This window comes from Stegodyphus dumicola, chromosome X2, assembly GCF_044657685.1.
Source record: "Stegodyphus dumicola isolate Sdum_Otavi_A_Nest chromosome X2, ASM4465768v1".
Classification (NCBI taxonomy): Eukaryota; Metazoa; Arthropoda; class Arachnida; order Araneae; family Eresidae; genus Stegodyphus; species Stegodyphus dumicola.
Genome location: NC_140781.1, coordinates 42,749,365 through 42,776,024, shown reverse-complemented (window position 1 = coordinate 42,776,024; position 26,660 = coordinate 42,749,365). Strand labels below are relative to the sequence as shown.

At 31.4% G+C, this 26,660-nt stretch overlaps 1 long non-coding RNA gene across 1 annotated transcript; it reads left to right on the top strand.

The window, feature by feature from the left end:
• The first annotated feature begins 229 nt into the window (after positions 1-229).
• Positions 230-22,657, top strand: LOC146992742 (uncharacterized). The gene is made up of 6 exons (XR_015038972.1): positions 230-354; positions 4,701-4,818; positions 9,165-9,282; positions 13,629-13,746; positions 18,095-18,212; positions 22,485-22,657. It is a non-coding gene; the product is annotated as an uncharacterized LOC146992742 (long non-coding RNA).
• Positions 22,658-26,660: the final 4,003 nt, after the last annotated feature.

The following is a 26,660-nucleotide window of genomic DNA, read 5'->3' as shown; positions in this document are numbered from 1 at the left end:
TATCAAAGAATATTCCTTAACAGTCGTATTAGGAAAATCAGCTTTTCTATCGATTGCAGTCGTGCTTTTAGTAACAATGTAGCACATTGCTGAAGTTTAAAACAAAGAAGGCGACTTTTGAAGTCTTATATATTAAGAAACAATATTAGATATTTCTCTTTGTGTATAATTATTCTTTAATATCAAAGTAGTTAAAATCTAATGATTCCTTTTTTTCCCCTTTTGGCCTCTTCTAGTGTAATTTGTCATCACTTTTGTGCACTCTTCGAATGCAGAACATGATATCGTGAAAGAAAAAGAACGATGATGACAAGAACAGAGGAATAATTCAGAGCAAATAGACATCTGTGGCTGGTAAGTCTTGTTTTATATCAACTTTATTTCCACTAGAAATGCTTGAATGTTATAATTTGTCCGTCCTTTTTCACATGTTGCTTTATATTGGAGCTTTACTAGTTATTTATTTTACATGAACGCGTCACATTATGTTTTGATGTTTAGGGTAGCATTTGTGCATTAATTTCGTAGGTTTTTGAATTCCATATTGAAGTGTCTGAATTGCTGCTTTCTCTATATTGTATTGTAATATTCCAAGTGAGGTTGAACTGTTAATCACACTATAATTATCAGAAGTTTGTGATTTGTTAGAGTTCTGTTGCTTCGTAGTGGTTTCAAAAGTACTGCAGTGGTGTAACTTTTTCCCTTTCGCATTACGAGGAGGAGGCTAAACATTTTCCTCTCTGTGTGGCCTAATATTTTCCCTGTCCAACGGGGTCTTCTCTTCCCAACAGGCCAGTGTAATTGCACTGCCTGTGTATAAAACAATTGTGTTTCAGTTTTTTCCGAATTTAAAGTCTCTATCAAGTGCTGTTTCTCTTAAAACCATTGAAAGATAAGTGTTGAATAAAAAAGAAATGTAAATAAAAATTTAATGTATACTCGTAAAGAAAGTTAGTGGAGCCAAATTGTCTTCTGTTAAGGATGCTCAAAATGTGCTTTTTCTTAGTTGTTTTAAGCAATACTTTATTATATTTTTTCCCTAATCTGAAGAATTTTGGCATATTGTGAAGTTTTATGAAACAATTTGCAAAGATCTCTTTGAAATTGATTTGATAAATAAAAATTCAATTTGAAATAAAATCAGAGATGTTTTATTATTATCGAAGTAAAATTCTGCAGACTAACTTTTAACTTGGTTTTGAAAAGCACTCTGAAAGTTTGTTTTGGACTTGTTTTCGTTCTCTTGGCAAATACATGACAGAATTATTTTTTGAAAAAGCTGATGTCTTTTGCTTATAAGAATGACTGATACAACTGTAACTGTGTCGCTGTAAAGAGCACATGTTTCCCAGTAGCTCTTTTAAAGTGTCCGTTTTTTCCTTTAATTGTGTCAATCTCCGCTAGAAGATCAGACATTGCTTCTCTGTTATTTAACGATTCCTTCATCTTATCTTCAGTTAAAAGCTGTTCCTCGTAATAAGCGCTTTTATTATCAAGGGGTTTTATAAGCACCCAATTCTTCCTTTGTAATTTTCTGATTCATTGTTTGACTTCTCTATCTTCCATATATGAAAATTCTTCGGAATGCTTTGCATTTGAGATTTGTAAGATTTTTTTGGACTTCATTTTCAGTTGATGGAAATTGTTTAAAATAGCAGATAAATTCTTTCCGGTGTTGATGGATGCATGTTGAACCACGTATGAATGAAATTCTAACAGTGGACAAATTAAATGGAATCCTGTAAGGTACTGCTATACGCGAAATCACGCTTTACAAGTCTGCGCTCAGCAAGTACCTGCTGTATTAGAAATGATAGGCTACGAAACGTGACTTGAAGAATCATATGAGGTATGTAGAATGCAGATTGGTAATTTAGTCGTGATAAATAAACAGTCTATACGGATGACCGAAAATAATAAAAATTTAGAGGGATTAGCTATAAAGTATTTTACTCCTGGACCATGGATTAGTCATACACAGTACTTGTGTAAAAACAGATTAAAGTATATGGATTCCCTGTTTAAGAAAGGAATTTCTCTCTGACAGTATGCAGTCTGTACCATACCTGGAATAGTGAGGTGTTGCGTCTTCAGGGAAACAAAATCTTTTTGTTTCCCTGTACTTTTTTACTGAAAATGTGTGTTTAAATTTTGTTACCTAGATAACAAAATTAGATAACCCTATTTTTAACTCTTTTTATATGAAAATGAAATCAAATACAGACAAAGACATAAAATTGCATTCCTTCCCTTAGTGCAGTTATGCGCAACTTTAACTTAAAGGGAGCCAATTTTGAGTTTATAAAATTTTGGCGAGCTACAAGTATCTAGTGCACTTTTAATATTTCAGTTATAAATGCATTACACAAAGTATACAAATGTGTGGTATAATATGTTAAAAAAAAGGTATACTCTTTGTATTATTTACAAAAAATTCAGCAAGATGAAAGTTAAATACAGGGAAATCATATTTTAATGTGAAATTTAACACTGCATTTTTTCTGCGAGTGTTTTTTTTTTTTTCCCTCTGGTACATGCAATGATATGGCTAAATCCTTGCAGTCGTTGGGAGTTGATTTGTTATCCTGTATCTAAACATTGATTTTAACAAGTTCAGTGTTGAAAATCCTCTTTCACATTTTTAAGTAGATCAGAAGCAGGAATTTATCTTTTTAAAAGTTTAACTGTTCATGATTTTTCTGTTGTAGGACTATTCAAATGGCTTTTTGTGATATTCTTGATCTTAATTAGGATGAAAATCAGTTATTTCCATTTCTAGATCAATAGAATTGTTATTTAAAATATTTGCAATCTTTTACCATTTTTCTTAAATACTAGTGTTATGTAATTGGTTTGAAGTGAATGAAGTAGTTAGCCTAATTTTAAATACACTCAAAACATCTAATTTAGAAACTAATTTAAGCTCGATGAGATTTTCCAAATGATTGTTTCAGTTTTCTTATATTTCACGCTTAAGTTCTCCAGATTTTCAAAGGGGCAAAACGTACATTACATTATGGTAAAAATGTATATTCCTCATATTTGGGTTATATTTTCACAAAATTAATTTTGATTTAAAATGAATTTATACCCTTTAATTCAAAGACTTTAGTTCTCTCGCCCCCCCCCTCAAATTTAAGATTTAGTTACTATGTCTGTAAGAATGGCTAAATCATAGAACCAGGTATGTTCAATAATTTCTTCGTAAGTTTCGTTTCTGGATTTTTAAAATTCTTCTATGAAACTTTTGTAACAGAAGCTGGGATGGAACCCGGGCAGCCAGACAGAATGTCCCTTCTCTGAGTGAAAAGTTCTATCATTTCTTTGAAAGTGACCTTATAATATTTCAGAATAAACCCTCGTAACATTAATAAATGTATATAGATTTTTTAATGTTTATTTAATGTGTGTTTGGGTCTCTTACAAAATTCTTAGCTATTATATTACTAATTCTGTATGTGAATTAACACAGTTTAATATAGAACACCTGCTTCAAGGCTAAAAGTTAAGTATTTGAATAATGTTTTACCTTTCGTCTGTTTTCAGACGCAGGTTCTATTCTACAATTTACGGAATTTCTCGGTATTGGACATCTCACATAGCTGACAAAATTTCATTCCTATGTTTAGGTTTCATAGTACAATATGTTGAGCATCCCTACATTAGTATATGGCTTTGATTCCTTCGAAAGAAAAAGGAGTATCTTAGTTTTCTTGAATTTTTGGTTAAAATTTTAGTATGTAGGTAATTGCAATAGCTCTTCCACGAAATTGCATTTAAATTTTTTGTAACATTTCAAAATGCTGTATCATTCAATGGCATTTGATGTGTTTTGGCTTGCTATATTAAAGCTGGGCTTGAACCCGGGCAGCTAGACAATATGTTCTTTCCCTGAGTGAAATGTTTCTATAATTACATTAAAGTCACCTGGTAATATTTCAGGATAATTTCTGGTATATTGGACTAAGCTGTCCTCTCTCATGGATGAGAGTACCTAAGTAAAAACTTAAAATTAGAAATGGTTATTGCGTTAAAATTCTGAATGAAATATTTCTTTTATGGTATGTGACTTTTATTTCCAAGATGTTCTTCGAAGTCTGTTTTTAGAGTGGTGTTTTTGTGCCCTTTTTTTAAAAAAATCTTTAAAAGTATACATGTATAGCTCTTTTAATGTTAATGTATTGCGAGTTTGATTCTTACTCTATTTTGATCTGTTATGTCACTAATTCTGTGTGTTAAGATAGTTTAATATATAACACCTGCTTCAAAGCTAGCAGTAAAGTTTATTTTGTTTATTTGTGATTTAAAATTACCTGCTCTTTGTCTTTTGGGGCCATCTTTCTACCAGCACTGCAATTATTTACTCTTCTCGAAGATCATTATCCCTTTTATTCTGTGTATCCGTAATAACTGTCTAATTTTTTTTTCTTTCATTATTCATGTTGTACCCATATATTAAATACCCCTTTCGCTCACTGTACTTCTGTCGTATTAGGAAAATCAGCTTTTCTATCGATTGCAGTCGTGCTTTCAGTAACAATGTAGCACATTGCTGAAGTTTTAAAACAAAGAAGCCGACTTTTGAAGTCTTATATATTAAGAAACAATATTAGATATTTCTCTTTGTGTATAATTATTCTTTAATATCAAAGTAGTTAAAATCTAATGATTCCTTTTTTTCCCCTTTTGGCCTCTTCTAGTGTAATTTGTCATCACTTTTGTGCACTCTTCGAATGCAGAACATGATATCGTGAAAGAAAAAGAACGATGATGACAAGAACGGAGGAATAATTCAGAGCAAATAGACATCTGTGGCTGGTAAGTCTTGTTTTATATCAACTTTATTTCCACTAGAAATGCTTGAATGTTATAATTTGTCCGTCCTTTTTCACATGTTGCTTTATATTGGAGCTTTACTAGTTATTTATTTTACATGAACGCGTCACATTATGTTTTGATGTTTAGGGTAGCATTTGTGCATTAATTTCGTAGGTTTTTGAATTCCATATTGAAGTGTCTGAATTGCTGCTTTCTCTATATTGTATTGTAATATTCCAAGTGAGGTTGAACTGTTAATCACACTATAATTATCAGAAGTTTGTGATTTGTTAGAGTTCTGTTGCTTCGTAGTGGTTTCAAAAGTACTGCAGTGGTGTAACTTTTTCCCTTTCGCATTACGAGGAGGAGGCTAAACATTTTCCTCTCTGTGTGGCCTAATATTTTCCCTGTCCAACGGGGTCTTCTCTTCCCAACAGGCCAGTGTAATTGCACTGCCTGTGTATAAAACAATTGTGTTTCAGTTTTTTCCGAATTTAAAGTCTCTATCAAGTGCTGTTTCTCTTAAAACCATTGAAAGATAAGTGTTGAATAAAAAAGAAATGTAAATAAAAATTTAATGTATACTCGTAAAGAAAGTTAGTGGAGCCAAATTGTCTTCTGTTAAGGATGCTCAAAATGTGCTTTTTCTTAGTTGTTTTAAGCAATACTTTATTATATTTTTTCCCTAATCTGAACAATTTTGGCATATTGTGAAGTTTTATGAAACAATTTGCAAAGATCTCTTTGAAATTGATTTGATAAATAAAAATTCATTTTGAAATAAAATCAGAGATGTTTTATTATTATCGAAGTAAAATTCTGCAGACTAACTTTCAACTTGGTTTTGAAAAGCACTCTGAAAGTTTGTTTTGGACTTGTTTTCGTTCTCTTGGCAAATACATGACAGAATTATTTTTTGAAAAAGCTGATGTCTTTTGCTTATAAGAATGACTGATACAACTGTAACTGTGTCGCTGTAAAGAGCACATGTTTCCCAGTAGCTCTTTTAAAGTGTCCGTTTTTTCCTTTAATTGTGTCAATCTCCGCTAGAAGATCAGACATTGCTTCTCTGTTATTTAACGATTCCTTCATCTTATCTTCAGTTAAAAGCTGTTCCTCGTAATAAGCGCTTTTATTATCAAGGGGTTTTATAAGCACCCAATTCTTCCTTTGTAATTTTCTGATTCATTGTTTGACTTCTCTATCTTCCATATATGAAAATTCTTCGGAATGCTTTGCATTTGAGATTTGTAAGATTTTTTTGGACTTCATTTTCAGTTGATGGAAATTGTTTAAAATAGCAGATAAATTCTTTCCGGTGTTGATGGATGCATGTTGAACCACGTATGAATGAAATTCTAACAGTGGACAAATTAAATGGAATCCTGTAAGGTACTGCTATACGCGAAATCACGCTTTACAAGTCTGCGCTCAGCAAGTACCTGCTGTATTAGAAATGATAGGCTACGAAACGTGACTTGAAGAATCATATGAGGTATGTAGAATGCAGATTGGTAATTTAGTCGTGATAAATAAACAGTCTATACGGATGACCGAAAATAATAAAAATTTAGAGGGATTAGCTATAAAGTATTTTACTCCTGGACCATGGATTAGTCATACACAGTACTTGTGTAAAAACAGATTAAAGTATATGGATTCCCTATTTAAGAAAGGAATTTCTCTCTGACAGTATGCAGTCTGTACCATACCTGGAATAGCGAGGTGTTGCGTCTTCAGGGAAACAAAATCTTTTATTCTGTAATTTTTTACTGAAAATGTGTGTTTAAATTTTGTTACCTAGATAACAAAATTAGATAACCCTATTTTTAACTCTTTTTATATGAAAATGAAATCAAATACAGACAAAGACATAAAATTGCATTCCTTCCCTTAGTGCAGTTATGCGCAACTTTAACTTAAAGGGAGCCAATTTTGAGTTTATAAAATTTTGGCGAGCTACAAGTATCTAGTGCACTTTTAATATTTCAGTTATAAATGCATTACACAAAGTATAAAAATGTGTGGTATAATATGTTAAAAAAAGGTATACTCTTTGTATTATTTACAAAAAATTCAGCAAGATGAAAGTTAAATACAGGGAAATCATATTTTAATGTGAAATTTAACACTGCATTTTTTCTGCGAGTTTTTTTTTTTTTTCCCCTCTGGTACATGCAATGATATGGCTAAATCCTTGCAGTCGTTGGGAGTTGATTTGTTATCCTGTATCTAAACATTGATTTTAACAAGTTCAGTGTTGAAAATCCTCTTTCACATTTTTAAGTAGATCAGAAGCAGGAATTTAATCTTTTTAAAAGTTTAACTGTTCATGATTTTTCTGTTGTAGGACTATTCAAATGGCTTTTTGTGATATTCTTGATCTTAATTAGGATGAAAATCAGTTATTTCCATTTCTAGATCAATAGAATTGTTATTTAAAATATTTGCAATCTTTTACCATTTTTCTTAAATACTAGTGTTATGTAATTGGTTTGAAGTGAATGAAGTAGTTAGCCTAATTTTAAATACACTCAAAACATCTAATTTAGAAACTAATTTAAGCTCGATGAGATTTTCCAAATGATTGTTTCAGTTTTCTTATATTTCACGCTTAAGTTCTCCAGATTTTCAAAGGGGCAAAACGTACATTACATTATGGTAAAAGTGTATATTCCTCATATTTGGGTTATATTTTCACAAAATTAATTTTGATTTAAAATGAATTTATACCCTTTAATTCAAAGACTTTAGTTCTCTCGCCCCCCCCCCTCAAATTTAAGATTTAGTTACTATGTCTGTAAGAATGGCTAAATCATAGAACCAGGTATGTTCAATAATTTCTTCGTAAGTTTCGTTTCTGGATTTTTAAAATTCTTCTATGAAACTTTTGTAACAGAAGCTGGGATGGAACGCGGGCAGCCAGACAGAATGTCCCTTCTCTGAGTGAAAAGTTCTATCATTTCTTTGAAAGTGACCTTATAATATTTCAGAATAAACCCTCGTAACACTAATAAATGTATATAGATTTTTTAATGTTTATTTAATGTGTGTTTGGGTCTCTTACAAAATTCTCAGCTATTATATTACTAATTCTGTATGTGAATTAACACAGTTTAATATAGAACACCTGCTTCAAGGCTAAAAGTTAAGTATTTGAATAATGTTTTACCTTTCGTCTGTTTTCAGACGCAGGTTCTATTCTACAATTTACGGAATTTCTCGGTATTGGACATCTCACATAGCTGACAAAATTTCATTCCTATGTTTAGGTTTCATAGTACAATATGTTGAGCATCCCTACATTAGTATATGGCTTTGATTCCTTCGAAAGAAAAAGGAGTATCTTAGTTTTCTTGAATTTTTGGTTAAAATTTTAGTATGTAGGTAATTGCAATAGCTCTTCCACGAAATTGCATTTAAATTTTTTGTAACATTTCAAAATGCTGTATCATTCAATGGCATTTGATGTGTTTTGGCTTGCTATATTAGAGCTGGGCTTGAACCCGGGCAGCTAGACAATATGTTCTTTCCCTGAGTGAAATGTTTCTATAATTACATTAAAGTCACCTGGTAATATTTCAGGATAATTTCTGGTATATCGGACTAAGCTGTCCTCTCTCATGGATGAGAGTACCTAAGTAAAAACTTAAAATTAGAAATGGTTATTGCGTTAAAATTCTGAATGAAATATTTCTTTTTTGGTATGTGACTTTTATTTCCAAGATGTTCTTCGAAGTCTGCTTTTAGAGTGGTGTTTTTGTGCCCTTTTTTTAAAAAAATCTTTAAAAGTATACATGTATAGCTCTTTTAATGTTAATGTATTGCGAGTTTGATTCTTACTCTATTTTGATCTGTTATGTCACTAATTCTGTGTGTTAATTAAGATAGTTTAATATATAACACCTGCTTCAAAGCTAGCAGTAAAGTTTATTTTGTTTATTTGTGATTTAAAATTACCTGCTCTTTGTCTTTTGGGGCCATCTTTCTACCAGCACTGCAATTATTTACTCTTCTCGAAGATCATTATCCCTTTTATTCTGTGTATCCGTAATAACAGTCTAATTTTTTTTTCTTTCATTATTCATGTTGTACCCATATATTAAATACCCCTTTCGCTCACTGTACTTCTGTCGTATTAGGAAAATCAGCTTTTCTATCGATTGCAGTCGTGCTTTTAGTAACAATGTAGCACATTGCTGAAGTTTAAAACAAAGAAGGCGACTTTTGAAGTCTTATATATTAAGAAACAATATTAGATATTTCTCTTTGTGTATAATTATTCTTTAATATCAAAGTAGTTAAAATCTATTGATTCCTTTTTTTCCCCTTTTGGTCTCTTCTAGTGTAATTTGTCATCACTTTTGTGCACTCTTCGAATGCAGAACATGATATCGTGAAAGAAAAAGAACGATGATGACAAGAACGGAGGAATAATTCAGAGCAAATAGACATCTGTGGCTGGTAAGTCTTGTTTTATATCAACTTTATTTCCACTAGAAATGCTTGAATGTTATAATTTGTCCGTCCTTTTTCACATGTTGCTTTAGATTGGAGCTTTGCTAGTTATTTATTTTAGATGAACACGTCACATTATGTTTTGATGTTTAGGGTAGCATTTGTGCATTAATTTCGTAGGTTTTTGAATTCCATATTGAAGTGTCTGAATTGCTGCTTTCTCTATATTGTATTGTAATATTCCAAGTGAGGTTGAACTGTTAATCACACTATAATTATCAGAAGTTTGTGATTTGTTAGAGTTCTGTTGCTTCGTAGTGGTTTCAAAAGTACTGCAGTGGTGTAACTTTTTCCCTTTCGCATTACGAGGAGGAGGCTAAACATTTTCCTCTCTGTGTGGCCTAATATTTTCCCTGTCCAACGGGGTCTTCTCTTCCCAACAGGCCAGTGTAATTGCACTGCCTGTGTATAAAACAATTGTGTTTCAGTTTTTTCCGAATTTAAAGTCTCTATCAAGTGCTGTTTCTCTTAAAACCATTGAAAGATAAGTGTTGAATAAAAAAGAAATGTAAATAAAAATTTAATGTATACTCGTAAAGAAAGTTAGTGGAGCCAAATTGTCTTCTGTTAAGGATGCTCAAAATGTGCTTTTTCTTAGTTGTTTTAAGCAATACTTTATTATATTTTTTCCCTAATCTGAACAATTTTGGCATATTGTGAAGTTTTATGAAACAATTTGCAAAGATCTCTTTGAAATTGATTTGATAAATAAAAATTCATTTTGAAATAAAATCAGAGATGTTTTATTATTATCGAAGTAAAATTCTGCAGACTAACTTTCAACTTGGTTTTGAAAAGCACTCTGAAAGTTTGTTTTGGACTTGTTTTCGTTCTCTTGGCAAATACATGACAGAATTATTTTTTGAAAAAGCTGATGTCTTTTGCTTATAAGAATGACTGATACAACTGTAACTGTGTCGCTGTAAAGAGCACATGTTTCCCAGTAGCTCTTTTAAAGTGTCCGTTTTTTCCTTTAATTGTGTCAATCTCCGCTAGAAGATCAGACATTGCTTCTCTGTTATTTAACGATTCCTTCATCTTATCTTCAGTTAAAAGCTGTTCCTCGTAATAAGCGCTTTTATTATCAAGGGGTTTTATAAGCACCCAATTCTTCCTTTGTAATTTTCTGATTCATTGTTTGACTTCTCTATCTTCCATATATGAAAATTCTTCGGAATGCTTTGCATTTGAGATTTGTAAGATTTTTTTGGACTTCATTTTCAGTTGATGGAAATTGTTTAAAATAGCAGATAAATTCTTTCCGGTGTTGATGGATGCATGTTGAACCACGTATGAATGAAATTCTAACAGTGGACAAATTAAATGGAATCCTGTAAGGTACTGCTATACGCGAAATCACGCTTTACAAGTCTGCGCTCAGCAAGTACCTGCTGTATTAGAAATGATAGGCTACGAAACGTGACTTGAAGAATCATATGAGGTATGTAGAATGCAGATTGGTAATTTAGTCGTGATAAATAAACAGTCTATACGGATGACCGAAAATAATAAAAATTTAGAGGGATTAGCTATAAAGTATTTTACTCCTGGACCATGGATTAGTCATACACAGTACTTGTGTAAAAACAGATTAAAGTATATGGATTCCCTGTTTAAGAAAGGAATTTCTCTCTGACAGTATGCAGTCTGTACCATAGCTGGAATAGCGAGGTGTTGCGTCTTCAGGGAAACAAAATCTTTTATTCTGTAATTTTTTACTGAAAATGTGTGTTTAAATTTTGTTACCTAGATAACAAAATTAGATAACCCTATTTTTAACTCTTTTTATATGAAAATGAAATCAAATACAAAGACATAAAATTGCATTCCTTCCCTTAGTGCAGTTATGCGCAACTTTAACTTAAAGGGAGCCAATTTTGAGTTTATAAAATTTTGGCGAGCTACAAGTATCTAGTGCACTTTTAATATTTCAGTTATGAATGCATTACACAAAGTATAAAAATGTGTGGTATAATATGTTAAAAAAAGGTATACTCTTTGTATTATTTACAAAAAATTCAGCAAGATGAAAGTTAAATACAGGGAAATCATATTTTAATGTGAAATTTAACACTGCATTTTTTCTGCGAGTTTTTTTTTTTTTTTTCCCTCTGGTACATGCAATGATATGGCTAAATCCTTGCAGTCGTTGGGAGTTGATTTGTTATCCTGTATCTAAACATTGATTTTAACAAGTTCAGTGTTGAAAATCCTCTTTCACATTTTTAAGTAGATCAGAAGCAGGAATTTATCTTTTTAAAAGTTTAACTGTTCATGATTTTTCTGTTGTAGGACTATTCAAATGGCTTTTTGTGATATTCTTGATCTTAATTAGGATGAAAATCAGTTATTTCCATTTCTAGATCAATAGAATTGTTATTTAAAATATTTGCAATCTTTTACCATTTTTCTTAAATACTAGTGTTATGTAATTGGTTTGAAGTGAATGAAGTAGTTAGCCTAATTTTAAATACACTCAAAACATCTAATTTAGAAACTAATTTAAGCTCGATGAGATTTTCCAAATGATTGTTTCAGTTTTCTTATATTTCACGCTTAAGTTCTCCAGATTTTCAAAGGGGCAAAACGTACTTTACATTATGGTAAAAATGTATATATTTCTCATATTTGTGTTATATTTTCACAAAATTAATTTTGATTTAAAATGAATTTATAATACCCTTTAATTCAAAGACTTTAGTTCTCTCGCCCCCCCCTCAAATTTAAGATTTAGTTACTATGTCTGTAAGAATGGCTAAATCATAGAACCAGGTATGTTCAATAATTTCTTCGTAAGTTTCGTTTCTGGATTTTTAAAATTCTTCTATGAAACTTTTGTAACAGAAGCTGGGATGGAACCCGGGCAGCCAGACAGAATGTCCCTTCTCTGAGTGAAAAGTTCTATCATTTCTTTGAAAGTGACCTTATAATATTTCAGAATAAACCCTCGTAACACTAATAAATGTATATAGATTTTTTAATGTTTATTTAATGTGTGTTTGGGTCTCTTACAAAATTCTCAGCTATTATATTACTAATTCTGTATGTGAATTAACACAGTTTAATATAGAACACCTGCTTCAAGGCTAAAAGTTAAGTATTTGAATAATGTTTTACCTTTCGTCTGTTTTCAGACGCAGGTTCTATTCTACAATTTACGGAATTTCTCGGTATTGGACATCTCACATAGCTGACAAAATTTCATTCCTATGTTTAGGTTTCATAGTACAATAGGTTGAGCATCCCTACGTTAGTATATGGCTTTGATTCCTTCGAAAGAAAAAGGAGTATCTTAGTTTTCTTGAATTTTTGGTCAAAATTTTAGTATGTAGGTAATTGCAATAGCTCTTCCACGAAATTGCATTTAAATTTTTTGTAACATTTCAAAATGCTGTATCATTCAATGGCATTTGATGTGTTTTGGCCTGCTATATTAAAGCTGGGCTTGAACCCGGGCAGCTAGACAATATGTTCTTTCCCTGAGTGAAATGTTTCTATAATTACATTAAAGTCACCTGGTAATATTTCAGGTTAATTTCTGGTATATCGGACTAAGCTGTCCTCTCTCATGGATGAGAGTACCTAAGTAAAAACTTAAAATTAGAAATGGTTATTGCGTTAAAATTCTGAATGAAATATTTCTTTTATGGTATGTGACTTTTATTTCCAAGATGTTCTTCGAAGTCTGTTTTTAGAGTGGTGTTTTTGTGCCCTTTTTTTAAAAAAATCTTTAAAAGTATACATGTATAGCTCTTTTAATGTTAATGTATTGCGAGTTTGATTCTTACTCTATTTTGATCTGTTATGTCACTAATTCTGTGTGTTAATTAAGATAGTTTCATATATAACACCTGCTTCAAAGCTAGCAGTAAAGTTTATTTTGTTTATTTGTGATTTAAAATTACCTGCTCTTAGTCTTTTGGGGCCATCTTTCTACCAGCACTGCAATTATTTACTCTTCTCGAAGATCATTATCCCTTTTATTCTGTGTATCCGTAATAACTGTCTTAATTTTTTTTTCTTTCATTATTCATGTTGTACCCATATATTAAATACCCCTTTCGCTCACTGTACTTCTGTCGTATTAGGAAAATCAGCTTTTCTATCGATTGCAGTCGTGCTTTTAGTAACAATGTAGCACATTGCTGAAGTTTAAAACAAAGAAGGCGACTTTTGAAGTCTTATATATTAAGAAACAATATTAGATATTTCTCTTTGTGTATAATTATTCTTTAATATCAAAGTAGTTAAAATCTAATGATTCCTTTTTTTCCCCTTTTGGCCTCTTCTAGTGTAATTTGTCATCACTTTTGTGCACTCTTCGAATGCAGAACATGATATCGTGAAAGAAAAAGAATGATGATGACAAGAACGGAGGAATAATTCAGAGCAAATAGACATCTGTGGCTGGTAAGTCTTGTTTTATATCAACTTTATTTCCACTAGAAATGCTTGAATGTTATAATTTGTCCGTCCTTTTTCACATGTTGCTTTATATTGGAGCTTTACTAGTTATTTATTTTACATGAACGCGTCACATTATGTTTTGATGTTTAGGGTAGCATTTGTGCATTAATTTCGTAGGTTTTTGAATTCCATATTGAAGTGTCTGAATTGCTGCTTTCTCTATATTGTATTGTAATATTCCAAGTGAGGTTGAACTGTTAATCACACTATAATTATCAGAAGTTTGTGATTTGTTAGAGTTCTGTTGCTTCGTAGTGGTTTCAAAAGTACTGCAGTGGTGTAACTTTTTCCCTTTCGCATTACGAGGAGGAGGCTAAACATTTTCCTCTCTGTGTGGCCTAATATTTTCCCTGTCCAACGGGGTCTTCTCTTCCCAACAGGCCAGTGTAATTGCACTGCCTGTGTATAAAACAATTTTGTTTCAGTTTTTTCCGAATTTAAAGTCTCTATCAAGTGCTGTTTCTCTTAAAACCATTGAAAGATAAGTGTTGAATAAAAAAGAAATGTAAATAAAAATTTAATGTATACTCGTAAAGAAAGTTAGTGGAGCCAAATTGTCTTCTGTTAAGGATGCTCAAAATGTGCTTTTTCTTAGTTGTTTTAAGCAACACTTTATTATATTTTTTCCCTAATCTGAACAATTTTGGCATATTGTGAAGTTTTATGAAACAATTTGCAAAGATCTCTTTGAAATTGATTTGATAAATAAAAATTCATTTTGAAATAAAATCAGAGATGTTTTATTATTATCGAAGTAAAATTCTGCAGACTAACTTTCAACTTGGTTTTGAAAAGCACTCTGAAAGTTTGTTTTGGACTTGTTTTCGTTCTCTTGGCAAATACATGACAGAATTATTTTTTGAAAAAGCTGATGTCTTTTGCTTATAAGAATGACTGATACAACTGTAACTGTGTCGCTGTAAAGAGCTCATGTTTCCCAGTAGCTCTTTTAAAGTGTCCGTTTTTTTCTTTAATTGTGTCAATCTCCGCTAGAAGATCAGACATTGCTTCTCTGTTATTTAACGATTCCTTCATCTTATCTTCAGTTAAAAGCTGTTCCTCGTAATAAGCGCTTTTATTATCAAGGGGTTTTATAAGCACCCAATTCTTCCTTTGTAATTTTCTGATTCATTGTTTGACTTCTCTATCTTCCATATATGAAAATTCTTCGGAATGCTTTGCATTTGAGATTTGTAAGATTTTTTTGGACTTCATTTTCAGTTGATGGAAATTGTTTAAAATAGCAGATAAATTCTTTCCGGTGTTGATGGATGCATGTTGAACCACGTATGAATGAAATTCTAGCAGTGGACAAATTAAATGGAATCCTGTAAGGTACTGCTATACGCGAAATCGCGCTTTACAAGTCTGCGCTCAGCAAGTACCTGCTGTATTAGAAATGATAGGCTACGAAACGTGACTTGAAGAATCATATGAGGTATGTAGAATGCAGATTGGTAATTTAGTCGTGATAAATAAACAGTCTATACGGATGACCGAAAATAATAAAAATTTAGAGGGATTAGCTATAAAGTATTTTACTCCTGGACCATGGATTAGTCATACACAGTACTTGTGTAAAAACAGATTAAAGTATATGGATTCCCTGTTTAAGAAAGGAATTTCTCTCTGACAGTATGCAGTCTGTACCATACCTGGAATAGCGAGGTGTTGCGTCTTCAGGGAAACAAAATCTTTTATTCTGTAATTTTTTACTGAAAATGTGTGTTTAAATTTTGTTACCTAGATAACAAAATTAGATAACCCTATTTTTAACTCTTTTTATATGAAAATGAAATCAAATACAGACAAAGACATAAAATTGCATTCCTTCCCTTAGTGCAGTTATGCGCAACTTTAACTTAAAGGGAGCCAATTTTGAGTTTATAAAATTTTGGCGAGCTACAAGTATCTAGTGCACTTTTAATATTTCAGTTATAAATGCATTACACAAAGTATAAAAATGTGTGGTATAATATGTTAAAAAAAGGTATACTCTTTGTATTATTTACAAAAAATTCAGCAAGATGAAAGTTAAATACAGGGAAATCATATTTTAATGTGAAATTTAACACTGCATTTTTTCTGCGAGTTTTTTTTTTTTTTTTCCCTCTGGTACATGCAATGATATGGCTAAATCCTTGCAGTCGTTGGGAGTTGATTTGTTATCCTGTATCTAAACATTGATTTTAACAAGTTCAGTGTTGAAAATCCTCTTTCACATTTTTAAGTAGATCAGAAGCAGGAATTTATCTTTTTAAAAGTTTAACTGTTCATGATTTTTCTGTTGTAGGACTATTCAAATGGCTTTTTGTGATATTCTTGATCTTAATTAGGATGAAAATCAGTTATTTCCATTTCTAGATCAATAGAATTGTTATTTAAAATATTTGCAATCTTTTACCATTTTTCTTAAATACTAGTGTTATGTAATTGGTTTGAAGTGAATGAAGTAGTTAGCCTAATTTTAAATACACTCAAAACATCTAATTTAGAAACTAATTTAAGCTCGATGAGATTTTCCAAATGATTGTTTCAGTTTTCTTATATTTCACGCTTAAGTTCTCCAGATTTTCAAAGGGGCAAAACGTACTTTACATTATGGTAAAAATGTATATATTTCTCATATTTGTGTTATATTTTCACAAAATTAATTTTGATTTAAAATGAATTTATACCCTTTAATTCAAAGACTTTAGTTCTCTCGCCCCCCCCCTCAAATTTAAGATTTAGTTACTATGTCTGTAAGAATGGCTAAATCATAGAACCAGGTATGTTCAATAATTTCTTCGTAAGTTTCGTTTCTGGATTTTTAAAATTCTTCTATGAAACTTTTGTAACAGAAGCTGGGATGGAACCCGGGCAGCCAGACAGAATGTCCCTTCTCTGAGTGAAAAGTTCTATCATTTCTTTGAAAGTGACCTTATAATATTTCAGAATAAACCCTCGTAACACTAATAAATGTATATAGATTTTTTAATGTTTATTTAATGTGTGTTTGGGTCTCTTACAAAATTCTCAGCTATTATATTACTAATTCTGTATGTGAATTAACACAGTTTAATATAGAACACCTGCTTCAAGGCTAAAAGTTAAGTATTTGAATAATGTTTTACCTTTCGTCTGTTTTCAGACGCAGGTTCTATTCTACAATTTACGGAATTTCTCGGTATTGGACATCTCACATAGCTGACAAAATTTCATTCCTATGTTTAGGTTTCATAGTACAATAGGTTGAGCATCCCTACGTTAGTATATGGCTTTGATTCCTTCGAAAGAAAAAGGAGTATCTTAGTTTTCTTGAATTTTTGGTCAAAATTTTAGTATGTAGGTAATTGCAATAGCTCTTCCACGAAATTGCATTTAAATTTTTTGTAACATTTCAAAATGCTGTATCATTCAATGGCATTTGATGTGTTTTGGCCTGCTATATTAAAGCTGGGCTTGAACCCGGGCAGCTAGACAATATGTTCTTTCCCTGAGTGAAATGTTTCTATAATTACATTAAAGTCACCTGGTAATATTTCAGGTTAATTTCTGGTATATCGGACTAAGCTGTCCTCTCTCATGGATGAGAGTACCTAAGTAAAAACTTAAAATTAGAAATGGTTATTGCGTTAAAATTCTGAATGAAATATTTCTTTTATGGTATGTGACTTTTATTTCCAAGATGTTCTTCGAAGTCTGTTTTTAGAGTGGTGTTTTTGTGCCCTTTTTTTAAAAAAATCTTTAAAAGTATACATGTATAGCTCTTTTAATGTTAATGTATTGCGAGTTTGATTCTTACTCTATTTTGATCTGTTATGTCACTAATTCTGTGTGTTAATTAAGATAGTTTCATATATAACACCTGCTTCAAAGCTAGCAGTAAAGTTTATTTTGTTTATTTGTGATTTAAAATTACCTGCTCTTTGTCTTTTGGGGCCATCTTTCTACCAGCACTGCAATTATTTACTCTTCTCGAAGATCATTATCCCTTTTATTCTGTGTATCCGTAATAACTGTCTAATTTTTTTTTTCTTTCATTATTCATGTTGTACCCATATATTAAATACCCCTTTCGCTCACTGTACTTCTGTCGTATTAGGAAAATCAGCTTTTCTATCGATTGCAGTCGTGCTTTTAGTAACAATGTAGCACATTGCTGAAGTTTAAAACAAAGAAGGCGACTTTTGAAGTCTTATATATTAAGAAACAATATTAGATATTTCTCTTTGTGTATAATTATTCTTTAATATCAAAGTAGTTAAAATCTAACGATTCCTTTTTTTCCCCTTTTGGCCTCTTCTAGTGTAATTTGTCATCACTTTTGTGCACTCTTCGAATGCAGAACATGATATCGTGAAAGAAAAAGAACGATGATGACAAGAACGGAGGAATAATTCAGAGCAAATAGACATCTGTGGCTGGTAAGTCTTGTTTTATATCAACTTTATTTCCACTAGAAATGCTTGAATGTTATAATTTGTCCGTCCTTTTTCACATGTTGCTTTATATTGGAGCTTTACTAGTTATTTATTTTACATGAACGCGTCACATTATGTTTTGATGTTTAGGGTAGCATTTGTGCATTAATTTCGTAGGTTTTTGAATTCCATATTAAAGTGTCTGAATTGCTGCTTTCTCTATATTGTATTGTGATATTCGAAGTGAGGTTGAACTGTTAATCACACTATAATTATGAGAAGTTTGTGATTTGTTAGAGTTCTGTTGCTTCGTAGTGGTTTCAAAAGTACTGCAATGGTGTAACTTTTTCCCTTTCGCATTACGAGGAGGAGGCTAAACATTTTCCTCTCTGTGTGGCCTAATATTTTCCCTGTCCAACGGGGTCTTCTCTTCCCAACAGGCCAGTGTAATTGCACTGCCTGTGTATAAAACAATTTTGTTTCAGTTTTTCCGAATTTAAAGTCTCTATCAAGTGCTGTTTCTCTTAAAACCATTGAAAGATAAGTGTTGAATAAAAAAGAAATGTAAATAAAAATTTAATGTATACTCGTAAAGAAAGTTAGTAGAGCCAAATTGTCTTCTGTTAAGGATGCTCAAAATGTGCTTTTTCTTAGTTGTTTTAAGCAATACTTTATTATATTTTTTCCCTAATCTGAACAATTTTGGCATATTGTGAAGTTTTATGAACCAATTTCCAAAGATCTCTTTGAAATTGATTTGATAAATAAAAATTCATTTTGAAATAAAATCAGAGATGTTTTATTATTATCGAAGTAAAATTCTGCAGACTAACTTTCAACTTGGTTTTGAAAAGCACTCTGAAAGTTTGTTTTGGACTTGTTTTCGTTCTCTTGGCAAATACATGACAGAATTATTTTTTGAAAAAGCTGATGTCTTTTGCTTATAAGAATGACTGATACAACTGTAACTGTGTCGCTGTAAAGAGCACATGTTTCCCAGTAGCTCTTTTAAAGTGTCCGTTTTTTTCTTTAATTGTGTCAATCTCCGCTAGAAGATCAGACATTGCTTCTCTGTTATTTAATGATTCCTTCATCTTATCTTCAGTTAAAAGCTGTTCCTCGTAATAAGCGCTTTCATTATCAAGGGGTCTTATAAGCACCCAATTCTTCCTTTGTAATTTTCTGATTCATTGTTTGACTTCTCTATCTTCCATATATGAAAATTCTTCGGAATGCTTTGCATTTGAGATTTGTAAGATTTTTTTGGACTTCATTTTCAGTTGATGGAAATTGTTTAAAATAGCAGATAAATTCTTTCCGGTGTTGATGGATGCATGTTGAACCACGTATGAATGAAATTCTAGCAGTGGACAAATTAAATGGAATCCTGTAAGGTACTGCTATACGCGAAATCACGCTTTACAAGTCTGCGCTCAGCAAGTACCTGCTGTATTAGAAATGATAGCCTACGAAACGTGACTTGAAGAATCATATGAGGTATGTAAAATGCAGATTGGTAATTTAGTCGTGATAAATAAACAGTCTATACGGATGACCGAAAATAATAAAAATTTAGAGGGATTAGCTATAAAGTATTTTACTCCTGGACCATGGATTAGTCATACACAGTACTTGTGTAAAAACAGATTAAAGTATATGGATTCCCTGTTTAAGAAAGGAATTTCTCTCTGACAGTATGCAGTCTGTACCATACCTGGAATAGCGAGGTGTTGCGTCTTCAGGGAAACAAAATCTTTTATTCTGTAATTTTTTACTGAAAATGTGTGTTTAAATTTTGTTACCTAGATAACAAAATTAGATAACCCTATTTTTAACTTTTTATATGAAAATGAAATCAAATACAGACAAAGACATAAAATTGCATTCCTTCCCTTAGTGCAGTTATGCGCAACTTTAACTTAAAGGGAGCCAATTTTGAGTTTATAAAATTTTGGCGAGCTACAAGTATCTAGTGCACTTTTAATATTTCAGTTATAAATGCATTACACAAAGTATAAAAATGTGTGGTATAATATGTTAAAAAAAGGTATACTCTTTGTATTATTTACAAAAAATTCAGCAAGATGAAAGTTAAATACAGGGAAATCATATTTTAATGTGAAATTTAACACTGCATTTTTTCTGCGAGTTTTTTTTTTTTTTTTTCCCTCTGGTACATGCAATGATATGGCTAAATCCTTGCAGTCGTTGGGAGTTGATTTGTTATCCTGTATCTAAACATTGATTTTTACAAGTTCAGTGTTGAAAATCCTCTTTCACATTTTTAAGTAGATCAGAAGCAGGAATTTATCTTTTATTTAAAAGTTTAACTGTTCATGATTTTTCTGTTGTAGGACTATTCAAATGGCTTTTTGTGATATTCTTGATCTTAATTAGCATGAAAATCAGTTATTTCCGTTTCTAGATCAATAGAATTGTTATTTAAAATATTTGCAATCTTTTACCATTTTTCTTAAATACTAGTGTTATGTAATTGGTTTGAAGTGAATGAAGTAGTTAGCCTAATTTTAAATACACTCAAAACATCTAATTTAGAAACTAATTTAAGCTCGATGAGATTTTCCAAATGATTGTTTCAGTTTTCTTATATTTCACGCTTAAGTTCTCCAGATTTTCAAAGGGGCAAAACGTACTTTACATTATGGTAAAAATGTATATTCCTCATATTTGTGTTATATTTTCACAAAATTAATTTTGATTTAAAATGAATTTATAATACCCTTTAATTCAAAGACTTTAGTTCTCTCGCCCCCCCCCCCTCAAATTTAAGATTTAGTTACTATGTCTGTAAGAATGGCTAAATCATAGAACCAGGTATGTTCAATAATTTCTTCGTAAGTTTCGTTTCTGGATTTTTAAAATTCTTCTATGAAACTTTTGTAACAGAAGCTGGGATGGAACCCGGGCAGCCAGACAGAATGTCCCTTCTCTGAGTGAAAAGTTCTATCATTTCTTTGAAAGTGACCTTATAATATTTCAGAATAAACCCTCGTAACACTAATAAATGTATATAGATTTTTTAATGTTTATTTAATATGTGTTTGGGTCTCTTACAAAATTCTCAGCTATTATATTACTAATTCTGTATGTGAATTAACACAGTTTAATATAGAACACCTGCTTCAAGGCTAAAAGTTAAGTATTTGAATAATGTTTTACCTTTCGTCTGTTTTCAGACGCAGGTTCTATTCTACAATTTACGGAATTTCTCGGTATTGGACATCTCACATAGCTGACAAAATTTCATTCCTATGTTTAGGTTTCATAGTACAATAGGTTGAGCATCCCTACGTTAGTATATGGCTTTGATTCCTTCGAAAGAAAAAGGAGTATCTTAGTTTTCTTGAATTTTTGGTCAAAATTTTAGTATGTAGGTAATTGCAATAGCTCTTCCACGAAATTGCATTTAAATTTTTTGTAACATTTCAAAATGCTGTATCATTCAATGGCATTTGATGTGTTTTGGCCTGCTATATTAAAGCTGGGCTTGAACCCGGGCAGCTAGACAATATGTTCTTTCCCTGAGTGAAATGTTTCTATAATTACATTAAAGTCACCTGGTAATATTTCAGGTTAATTTCTGGTATATCGGACTAAGCTGTCCTCTCTCATGGATGAGAGTACCTAAGTAAAAACTTAAAATTAGAAATGGTTATTGCGTTAAAATTCTGAATGAAATATTTCTTTTATGGTATGTGACTTTTATTTCCAAGATGTTCTTCGAAGTCTGTTTTTAGAGTGGTGTTTTTGTGCCCTTTTTTTAAAAAAATCTTTAAAAGTATACATGTATAGCTCTTTTAATGTTAATGTATTGCGAGTTTGATTCTTACTCTATTTTGATCTGTTATGTCACTAATTCTGTGTGTTAATTAAGATAGTTTAATATATAACACCTGCTTCAAAGCTAGCAGTAAAGTTTATTTTGTTTATTTGTGATTTAAAATTACCTGCTTTTTGTCTTTTGGGGCCATCTTTCTACCAGCACTGCAATTATTTACTCTTCTCGAAGATCATTATCCCTTTTCGCTCACTGTACTTCTGTCGTATTAGGAAAATCAGCTTTTCTATCGATTGCAGTCGTGCTTTTAGTAACAATGTAGCACATTGCTGAAGTTTAAAACAAAGAAGGCGACTTTTGAAGTCTTATATATTAAGAAACAATATTAGATATTTCTCTTTGTGTATAATTATTCTTTAATATCAAAGTAGTTAAAATCTAACGATTCCTTTTTTTCCCCTTTTGGCCTCTTCTAGTGTAATTTGTCATCACTTTTGTGCACTCTTCGAATGCAGAACATGATATCGTGAAAGAAAAAGAACGATGATGACAAGAACGGAGGAATAATTCAGAGCAAATAGACATCTGTGGCTGGTAAGTCTTGTTTTATATCAACTTTATTTCCACTAGAAATGCTTGAATGTTATAATTTGTCCGTCCTTTTTCACATGTTGCTTTATATTGGAGCTTTACTAGTTATTTATTTTACATGAACGCGTCACATTATGTTTTGATGTTTAGGGTAGCATTTGTGCATTAATTTCGTAGGTTTTTGAATTCCATATTAAAGTGTCTGAATTGCTGCTTTCTCTATATTGTATTGTGATATTCGAAGTGAGGTTGAACTGTTAATCACACTATAATTATGAGAAGTTTGTGATTTGTTAGAGTTCTGTTGCTTCGTAGTGGTTTCAAAAGTACTGCAATGGTGTAACTTTTTCCCTTTCGCATTACGAGGAGGAGGCTAAACATTTTCCTCTCTGTGTGGCCTAATATTTTCCCTGTCCAACGGGGTCTTCTCTTCCCAACAGGCCAGTGTAATTGCACTGCCTGTGTATAAAACAATTTTGTTTCAGTTTTTCCGAATTTAAAGTCTCTATCAAGTGCTGTTTCTCTTAAAACCATTGAAAGATAAGTGTTGAATAAAAAAGAAATGTAAATAAAAATTTAATGTATACTCGTAAAGAAAGTTAGTAGAGCCAAATTGTCTTCTGTTAAGGATGCTCAAAATGTGGTTTTTCTTAGTTGTTTTAAGCAATACTTTATTATATTTTTTCCCTAATCTGAACAATTTTGGCATATTGTGAAGTTTTATGAACCAATTTCCAAAGATCTCTTTGAAATTGATTTGATAAATAAAAATTCATTTTGAAATAAAATCAGAGATGTTTTATTATTATCGAAGTAAAATTCTGCAGACTAACTTTCAACTTGGTTTTGAAAAGCACTCTGAAAGTTTGTTTTGGACTTGTTTTCGTTCTCTTGGCAAATACATGACAGAATTATTTTTTGAAAAAGCTGATGTCTTTTGCTTATAAGAATGACTGATACAACTGTAACTGTGTCGCTGTAAAGAGCACATGTTTCCCAGTAGCTCTTTTAAAGTGTCCGTTTTTTTCTTTAATTGTGTCAATCTCCGCTAGAAGATCAGACATTGCTTCTCTGTTATTTAATGATTCCTTCATCTTATCTTCAGTTAAAAGCTGTTCCTCGTAATAAGCGCTTTCATTATCAAGGGGTCTTATAAGCACCCAATTCTTCCTTTGTAATTTTCTGATTCATTGTTTGACTTCTCTATCTTCCATATATGAAAATTCTTCGGAATGCTTTGCATTTGAGATTTGTAAGATTTTTTTGGACTTCATTTTCAGTTGATGGAAATTGTTTAAAATAGCAGATAAATTCTTTCCGGTGTTGATGGATGCATGTTGAACCACGTATGAATGAAATTCTAGCAGTGGACAAATTAAATGGAATCCTGTAAGGTACTGCTATACGCGAAATCACGCTTTACAAGTCTGCGCTCAGCAAGTACCTGCTGTATTAGAAATGATAGCCTACGAAACGTGACTTGAAGAATCATATGAGGTATGTAGAATGCAGATTGGTAATTTAGTCGTGATAAATAAACAGTCTATACGGATGACCGAAAATAATAAAAATTTAGAGGGATTAGCTATAAAGTATTTTACTCCTGGACCATGGATTAGTCATACACAGTACTTGTGTAAAAACAGATTAAAGTATATGGATTCCCTGTTTAAGAAAGGAATTTCTCTCTGACAGTATGCAGTCTGTACCATACCTGGAATAGCGAGGTGTTGCGTCTTCAGGGAAACAAAATCTTTTATTCTGTAATTTTTTACTGAAAATGTGTGTTTAAATTTTGTTACCTAGATAACAAAATTAGATAACCCTATTTTTAACTCTTTTTATATGAAAATGAAATCAAATACAGACAAAGACATAAAATTGCATTCCTTCCCTTAGTGCAGTTATGCGCAACTTTAACTTAAAGGGAGCCAATTTTGAGTTTATAAAATTTTGGCGAGCTACAAGTATCTAGTGCACTTTTAATATTTCAGTTATAAATGCATTACACAAAGTATAAAAATGTGTGGTATAATATGTTAAAAAAAGGTATACTCTTTGTATTATTTACAAAAAATTCAGCAAGATGAAAGTTAAATACAGGGAAATCATATTTTAATGTGAAATTTAACACTGCATTTTTTCTGCGAGTTTTTTTTTTTTTTTTTTCCCTCTGGTACATGCAATGATATGGCTAAATCCTTGTTAGTCGTTGGGAGTTGATTTGTTATCCTGTATCTAAACATTGATTTTTACAAGTTCAGTGTTGAAAATCCTCTTTCACATTTTTAAGTAGATCAGAAGCAGGAATTTATCTTTTATTTAAAAGTTTAACTGTTCATGATTTTTCTGTTGTAGGACTATTCAAATGGCTTTTTGTGATATTCTTGATCTTAATTAGCATGAAAATCAGTTATTTCCGTTTCTAGATCAATAGAATTGTTATTTAAAATATTTGCAATCTTTTACCATTTTTCTTAAATACTAGTGTTATGTAATTGGTTTGAAGTGAATGAAGTAGTTAGCCTAATTTTAAATACACTCAAAACATCTAATTTAGAAACTAATTTAAGCTCGATGAGATTTTCCAAATGATTGTTTCAGTTTTCTTATATTTCACGCTTAAGTTCTCCAGATTTTCAAAGGGGCAAAACGTACTTTACATTATGGTAAAAATGTATATTCCTCATATTTGTGTTATATTTTCACAAAATTAATTTTGATTTAAAATGAATTTATAATACCCTTTAATTCAAAGACTTTAGTTCTCTCGCCCCCCCCCCTCAAATTTAAGATTTAGTTACTATGTCTGTAAGAATGGCTAAATCATAGAACCAGGTATGTTCAATAATTTCTTCGTAAGTTTCGTTTCTGGATTTTTAAAATTCTTCTATGAAACTTTTGTAACAGAAGCTGGGATGGAACCCGGGCAGCCAGACAGAATGTCCCTTCTCTGAGTGAAAAGTTCTCTCATTTCTTTGAAAGTGACCTTATAATATTTCAGAATAAACCCTCGTAACACTAATAAATGTATATAGATTTTTTAATGTTTATTTAATGCGTGTTTGGGTCTCTTACAAAATTCTCAGCTATTATATTACTAATTCTGTATGTGAATTAACACAGTTTAATATAGAACACCTGCTTCAAGGCTAAAAGTTAAGTATTTGAATAATGTTTTACCTTTCGTCTGTTTTCAGACGCAGGTTCTATTCTACAATTTACGGAATTTCTCGGTATTGGACATCTCACATAGCTGACAAAATTTCATTCCTATGTTTACGTTTCATAGTACAATAGGTTGAGCATCCCTACGTTAGTATATGGCTTTGATTCCTTCGAAAGAAAAAGGAGTATCTTAGTTTTCTTGAATTTTTGGTCAAAATTTTAGTATGTAGGTAATTGCAATAGCTCTTCCACGAAATTGCATTTAAATTTTTTGTAACATTTCAAAATGCTGTATCATTCAATGGCATTTGATGTGTTTTGGCCTGCTATATTAAAGCTGGGCTTGAACCCGGGCAGCTAGACAATATGTTCTTTCCCTGAGTGAAATGTTTCTATAATTACATTAAAGTCACCTGGTAATATTTCAGGTTAATTTCTGGTATATCGGACTAAGCTGTCCTCTCTCATGGATGAGAGTACCTAAGTAAAAACTTAAAATTAGAAATGGTTATTGCGTTAAAATTCTGAATGAAATATTTCTTTTATGGTATGTGACTTTTATTTCCAAGATGTTCTTCGAAGTCTGTTTTTAGAGTGGTGTTTTTGTGCCCTTTTTTTAAAAAAATCTTTAAAAGTATACATGTATAGCTCTTTTAATGTTAATGTATTGCGAGTTTGATTCTTACTCTATTTTGATCTGTTATGTCACTAATTCTGTGTGTTAATTAAGATAGTTTAATATATAACACCTGCTTCAAAGCTAGCAGTAAAGTTTATTTTGTTTATTTGTGATTTAAAATTACCTGCTTTTTGTCTTTTGGGGCCATCTTTCTACCAGCACTGCAATTATTTACTCTTCTCGAAGATCATTATCCCTTTTCGCTCACTGTACT